This window comes from Nylanderia fulva, unplaced genomic scaffold (genome assembly GCF_048542155.1).
Source record: "Nylanderia fulva isolate GAGA-0341 unplaced genomic scaffold, ASM4854215v1 Scaffold1461, whole genome shotgun sequence".
NCBI classification, from domain to species: Eukaryota; Metazoa; Arthropoda; class Insecta; order Hymenoptera; family Formicidae; genus Nylanderia; species Nylanderia fulva.
The window spans coordinates 7,501-14,534 of record NW_028189690.1 but is presented as its reverse complement, the minus strand read 5'-3'; positions in this window follow the sequence as shown (position 1 = coordinate 14,534).

The window sequence follows — 7,034 nt, the reverse complement described above, 5'->3', positions numbered from 1 at the left end:
GCGAACTGGGAAGCATTTGTCGCCGACGGCAGATACGTAAAGCAAACACCGCCAGCGAGTGAAATTGGAAAAAAGCGGATTGGGCGGCCGGATCCGGTGTCGCTCCGCCAACAAAAGCAAAACACGCCGCTGATCGGACTGGGTTAGGCGGCGGCGTGCCGCCGGAGGCTGTCGCGCCACACGAAGCAAACAAGCGGATCGGATTGGGGTCGAGCGGCGCGTGCCGCCGGACGGTGTTCGCCCGCCAACCGAAGCCAACACGCCGCGATCGTACTTGGGTTACGGGCGGCGCGTTTGCCGCCGGAAGGTATCGCCGCTAATCAAGGCAACACGCCGCTATCGGGCTGGAAAAATTTCTCGCTCGCCGGCGAGAGGCAACGCGCCTGCGAGCGAACTTGCGCCTGTTCCCGAGTTCTCGCTTGTACCGCTAACGAGCGCGCAAAATAGTTAATTAAATGGACGCATCGGAAAGTTTTTCGTGCAAACACTCCCGCTTCGCTTACCGGCATCCTGCCGCATTCGTCACTACGTCGAGAATCTCAGATTGTGCGATCCGGAGGGTGCCGCCGATGGGCAGAATCGTAATATCGGTCGCGCGGTGTGCGGAGGTGTCGCCCGTCCGAACGTAATCCGTATCGTGCTTTTCCTCGTAGCGCGCTCGCCGTCAGTGCCCCGGAGGTACGCGCGCGGCACGGACTGTGAATTATTGTCGTCCGGAGGTGTCGCCCGTCCCGGAGGTGCCGTCCGTCCCCTAAGTTGACGCCGGCCGTTATGTGGTGCCGCACGTATAATCACGCCCGTAACGAGCCGTCTCGGTTGCCGCGCGCGCGATTTCGCATCGGGCGAGTGTTCCGTACCGTAATCGCGGTCACCGCAGCTTGCGTGTTGCGTATCATCCGTAATAATTCGAAATATATGTCTCCGACACGTGGGTTTGAGAGACACGTTTCGAGTTAGTAATCGGACAGCGCCTCTTATGTCGAGCGAGCGCCGAATAGTAAGTAACTTTCGTCCGAAACGTTTTTACGTAGCTCTCCTCGTTGCGGCGCCGTAAATCGTCGTTAAGTGTTCCGGAGGTACCGCCGGCGGTCGTCTGACTTCGAGAGTTCATTCGGTCGTCCGGAGGTGCCGCCCGTCCCGGAGGTGTCGCCGGTCGGCCGTGGTTGCCGGAGGTGTCGCCCGGCCCGGAGGTGACGCCGGTCGGCCGTGTTCCCGGAGGTGTCGCCCGGCCCGGAGGTGTCGCCGGTCGGCCGTGGTTCCCGGAGGTGTCGCCCGTCCCGGAGGTGCCGTCCGTCCCCTAAGTTGACGCCGGCCGTTATGTGGTGCCGCACGTATAATCACGCCCGTAACGAGCCGTCTCGGTTGCCGCGCGCGCGATTTCGCATCGGGCGAGTGTTCCGTACCGTAATCGCGGTCACCGCAGCTTGCGTGTTGCGTATCATCCGTAATAATTCGAAATATATGTCTCCGACACGTGGGTTTGAGAGACACGTTTCGAGTTAGTAATCGGACAGCGCCCTTATGTCGAGCGAGCGCCGAATAGTAAGTAACTTTCGTCCGAAACGTTTTTACGTAGCTCTCCTCGTTGCGGCGCCGTAAATCGTCGTTAAGTGTTCCGGAGGTACCGCCGGCGGTCGTCTGACTTCGAGAGTTCATTCGGTCGTCCGGAGGTGCCGCCCGTCCGGAGGTGTCGCCGGTCGACCGTGGTTGCCGGAGGTGTCGCCCGGCCCGGAGGGTGACGCCGGTCGGCCGTGGTTCCCGGAGGTGTCGCCCGGCCCGGAGGTGTCGCCGGTCGGCCGTGGTTCCCGGAGGTGTCGCCCGTCCCGGAGGTGCCGTCCGTCCCCTAAGTTGACGCCGGCCGTTATGTGGTGCCGCACGTATAATCACGCCCGTAACGAGCCGTCTCGGTTGCCGCGCGCGCGATTTCGCATCGGGCGAGTGTTCCGTACCGTAATCGCGGTCACCGCAGCTTGCGTGTTGCGTATCATCCGTAATAATTCGAAATATATGTCTCCGACACGTGGGTTTGAGAGACACGTTTCGAGTTAGTAATCGGACAGCGCCCTTATGTCGAGCGAGCGCCGAATAGTAAGTAACTTTCGTCCGAAACGTTTTTACGTAGCTCTCCTCGTTGCGGCGCCGTAAATCGTCGTTAAGTGTTCCGGAGGTACCGCCGGCGGTCGTCTGACTTCGAGAGTTCATTCGGTCGTCCGGAGGTGCCGCCCGTCCCGGAGGTGTCGCCGGTCGGCCGTGGTTGCCGGAGGTGTCGCCCGGCCCGGAGGTGACGCCGGTCGGCCGTGGTTCCCGGAGGTGTCGCCCGGCCCGGAGGTGTCGCCGGTCGGCCGTGGTTCCCGGAGGTGTCGCCCGTCCCGGAGGTGCCGTCCGTCCCCTAAGTTGACGCCGGCCGTTATGTGGTGCCGCACGTATAATCACGCCCGTAACGAGCCGTCTCGGTTGCCGCGCGCGCGATTTCGCATCGGGCGAGTGTTCCGTACCGTAATCGCGGTCACCGCAGCTTGCGTGTTGCGTATCATCCGTAATAATTCGAAATATATGTCTCCGACACGTGGGTTTGAGAGACACGTTTCGAGTTAGTAATCGGACAGCGCCCTTATGTCGAGCGAGCGCCGAATAGTAAGTAACTTTCGTCCGAAACGTTTTTACGTAGCTCTCCTCGTTGCGGCGCCGTAAATCGTCGTTAAGTGTTCCGGAGGTACCGCCGGCGGTCGTCTGACTTCGAGAGTTCATTCGGTCGTCCGGAGGTGCCGCCCGTCCCGGAGGTGTCGCCGGTCGGCCGTGGTTGCCGGAGGTGTCGCCCGGCCCGGAGGTGACGCCGGTCGGCCGTGGTTCCCGGAGGTGTCGCCCGGCCCGGAGGTGTCGCCGGTCGGCCGTGGTTCCCGGAGGTGTCGCCCGTCCCGGAGGTGCCGTCCGTCCCCTAAGTTGACGCCGGCCGTTATGTGGTGCCGCACGTATAATCACGCCCGTAACGAGCCGTCTCGGTTGCCGCGCGCGCGATTTCGCATCGGGCGAGTGTTCCGTACCGTAATCGCGGTCACCGCAGCTTGCGTGTTGCGTATCATCCGTAATAATTCGAAATATATGTCTCCGACACGTGGGTTTGAGAGACACGTTTCGAGTTAGTAATCGGACAGCGCCCTTATGTCGAGCGAGCGCCGAATAGTAAGTAACTTTCGTCCGAAACGTTTTTACGTAGCTCTCCTCGTTGCGGCGCCGTAAATCGTCGTTAAGTGTTCCGGAGGTACCGCCGGCGGTCGTCTGACTTCGAGAGTTCATTCGGTCGTCCGGAGGTGCCGCCCGTCCCGGAGGTGTCGCCGGTCGGACCGTGGTTGCCGGAGGTGTCGCCCGGCCCGGAGGTGACGCCGGTCGGCCGTGGTTCCCGGAGGTGTCGCCCGGCCCGGAGGTGTCGCCGGTCGGCCGTGGTTCCCGGAGGTGTCGCCCGTCCCGGAGGTGCCGTCCGTCCCCTAAGTTGACGCCGGCCGTTATGTGGTGCCGCACGTATAATCACGCCCGTAACGAGCCGTCTCGGTTGCCGCGCGCGCGATTTCGCATCGGGCGAGTGTTCCGTACCGTAATCGCGGTCACCGCAGCTTGCGTGTTGCGTATCATCCGTAATAATTCGAAATATATGTCTCCGACACGTGGGTTTGAGAGACACGTTTCGAGTTAGTAATCGGACAGCGCCCTTATGTCGAGCGAGCGCCGAATAGTAAGTAACTTTCGTCCGAAACGTTTTTACGTAGCTCTCCTCGTTGCGGCGCCGTAAATCGTCGTTAAGTGTTCCGGAGGTACCGCCGGCGGTCGTCTGACTTCGAGAGTTCATTCGGTCGTCCGGAGGTGCCGCCCGTCCCGGAGGTGTCGCCGGTCGACCGTGGTTGCCGGAGGTGTCGCCCGGCCCGGAGGTGACGCCGGTCGGCCGTGTTTCCCGGAGGTGTCGCCCGGCCCGGAGGTGTCGCCGGTCGGCCGTGGTTCCCGGAGGTGTCGCCCGTCCGCGTCCCCTAAGTTGACGCCGGCCGTTATGTGGTGCCGCACGTATAATCACGCCCGTAACGAGTCCGTCTCGGTTGCCGCGCGCGCGATTTCGCATCGGGCGAGTGTTCCGTACCGTAATCGCGGTCACCGCAGCTTGCGTGTTGCGTATCATCCGTAATAATTCGAAATATATGTCTCCGACACGTGGGTTTGAGAGACACGTTTCGAGTTAGTAATCGGACAGCGCCCTTATGTCGAGCGAGCGCCGAATAGTAAGTAACTTTCGTCCGAAACGTTTTTACGTAGCTCTCCTCGTTGCGGCGCCGTAAATCGTCGTTAAGTGTCCGGAGGTACCGCCGGCGGTCGTCTGACTTCGAGAGTTCATTTCGGTCGTCCGGAGGTGCCGCCCGTCCCGGAGGTGTCGCCGGTCGGCCGTGGTTGCCGGAGGTGTCGCCCGGCCCGGAGGTGACGCCGGTCGGCCGTGGTTCCCGGAGGTGTCGCCCGGCCCGGAGGTGGAGGTGTCGCCGGTAGGCCGTGGTTTCCGGAGGTGTCGCCCGTCCCGGAGGTGCCGTCCGTCACCTAAGTTGACGACGGCCGTTATGTGGTGCCGCACGTATAATCACGCCCGTAACGAGCCGTCTCGATTGCCGCGCGCGCGATTTCGCATCGGGCGAGTGTTCCGTACCGTAATCGCGGTCACCGCAGCTTGCGTGTTGCGTATCATCCGTAATAATTCGAAATATATGTCTCCGACACGTGGGTTTGAGAGACACGTTTCGAGTTAGTAATCGGACAGCGCCCTTATGTCGAGCGAGCGCCGAATAGTAAGTAACTTTCGTCCGAAACGTTTTTACGTAGCTCTCCTCGTTGCGGCGCCGTAAATTGTCGTTAAGTGTTCCGGAGGTACCGCCGGCGGTCGTCTGACTACGAGAGTTCATTCGGTCGTCCGGAGGTGCCGCCCGTCCCGGAGGTGTCGCCGGTCGGCCGTGGTTGCCGGAGGTGTCGCCCGGTCCGTCCGGAGGTGCCGCCGGTCGGCCGATGTTCCCGGAGGTGTCGCCCGGCCCGGAGGTGTCGCCGGTCGGCCGTGGTTCCCGGAGGTGTCGCCCGTCCCGGAGGTGCCGTCCGGTCCGGAGGTGCCGCCCGGCCCGGAGGTGCCGCCCGGCCCGGAGGTGCCGCCCGGCCCGGAGGTGCCGCCCGGCCCGGAGGTGCCGCTGGTCGGCCTTGTTTCCCGGAGGTGTCGCCCGGCCCGGAGGTGCCGCCCGACCCGGAGGTGTCGCCCGGCCCGGAGGTGACGCCGGTCGGCCGTGGTTCCCGGAGGTGTCGCCCGGCCCGGAGGTGTCGCCGGTAGGCCGTGGTTTCCGGAGGTGTCGCCCGTCCCGGAGGTGCCGTCCGTCACCTAAGTTGACGACGGCCGTTATGTGGTGCCGCACGTATAATCACGCCCGTAACGAGCCGTCTCGATTGCCGCGCGCGCGATTTCGCATCGGGCGAGTGTTCCGTACCGTAATCGCGGTCACCGCAGCTTGCGTGTTGCGTATCATCCGTAATAATTCGAAATATATGTCTCCGACACGTGGGTTTGAGAGACACTTTTCGAGTTAGTAATCGGACAGCGCCCTTATGTCGAGCGAGCGCCGAATAGTAAGTAACTTTCGTCCGAAACGTTTTTACGTAGCTCTCCTCGTTGCGGCGCCGTAAATTGTCGTTAAGTGTTCCGGAGGTACCGCCGGCGGTCGTCTGACTACGAGAGTTCATTCGGTCGTCCGGAGGTGCCGCCCGTCCCGGAGGTGTCGCCGGTCGGCCGTGGTTGCCGGAGGTGTCGCCCGGTCCGGAGGTGCCGCCGGTCGGCCGATGTTCCCGGAGGTGTCGCCCGGCCCGGAGGTGTCGCCGGTCGGCCGTGGTTCCCGGAGGTGTCGCCCGTCCCGGAGGTGCCGTCCGGTCCGGAGGTGCCGCCCGGCCCGGAGGTGCCGCCCGGCCCGGAGGTGCCGTCCGGTCCGGAGGTGCCGCCCGGCCCGGAGGTGCCGCTGGTCGGCCCTGTTTCCCGGAGGTGTCGCCCGGCCCGGAGGTGCCGCCCGACCCGGAGGTGCCGCCCGGCCCGGAGGTGCCGCCCGGCCCGGAGGTACCGTCGGTGCTTATACCTTATTGTCCCGGCATTTCGTTTGTTTCCTTCTTAATTAATGCTAATTATCGTTGTTTGACATTCGCCATACGGCTATCGTGATAATATTTTATCGTACAATAGGACTTTTCGATCGTTCGCTCTCCGCGACAATGTCTCGATTGAACGCGCCTTTCGGCGCTCGCGCTCGTATACGGCCGTGCGTAGGACCGTGCGTCGCCGACCGCCTGGCCGGCCGGTTGGGTACTATAAGAGATACGTCGCGCTCGGCGCGTCGAACGAGTCGAGCGAGTCCGGACGAGTCGTAAACGTACTTTCTCGAGTCTCTCGCCACTCAGGCGTGTTTCGACCGCTCTCCGTACCGTCGCCGACCGCTTGGCCGGTCGGTTGGGTACTATAAGAGGTAGGAGAGATTAATATTGTACGTGTCGCGCTCTCGACGTTGACAAACGAAGAATCGCCCGAACGGGTCGAGAACGGATTTTGTCGAGTCGCGACTCTGACACGGAGAGAGAACATTTATATAAAATGTTTGATTTTGGAAACCACGAATATATAAAATAATATACGATCGTCGCAGAACGCGCCGCCGCCAAGTCTTCTCATGCTTGGAGGTTGCGTGTCTCGCGAGAACGTACGTTCGACTCTCGCGTCGTCTCGTATTCCTCTTCGCCGGGGATTACGGTGCGGCTCTTCTCGTTCGTCGCCGAACGCGCGCAAAATTAACGCACACTTATTTATTACGAGCACAGCATTGCCACGAGTCGGTGTCGCAAGACCGAATGGCTCTTATGTGGCGCGCACGCCTCTAGTGTGTTGGCCGCGCGGTTCCCTCTCGTTTCGTACGCAGCAGCGGAATCGTCGCGCTTACCGAGCATCTACTCCACGGATACGAGTTTGCGGGAAGAGTTGCTTCTTCCCGCTC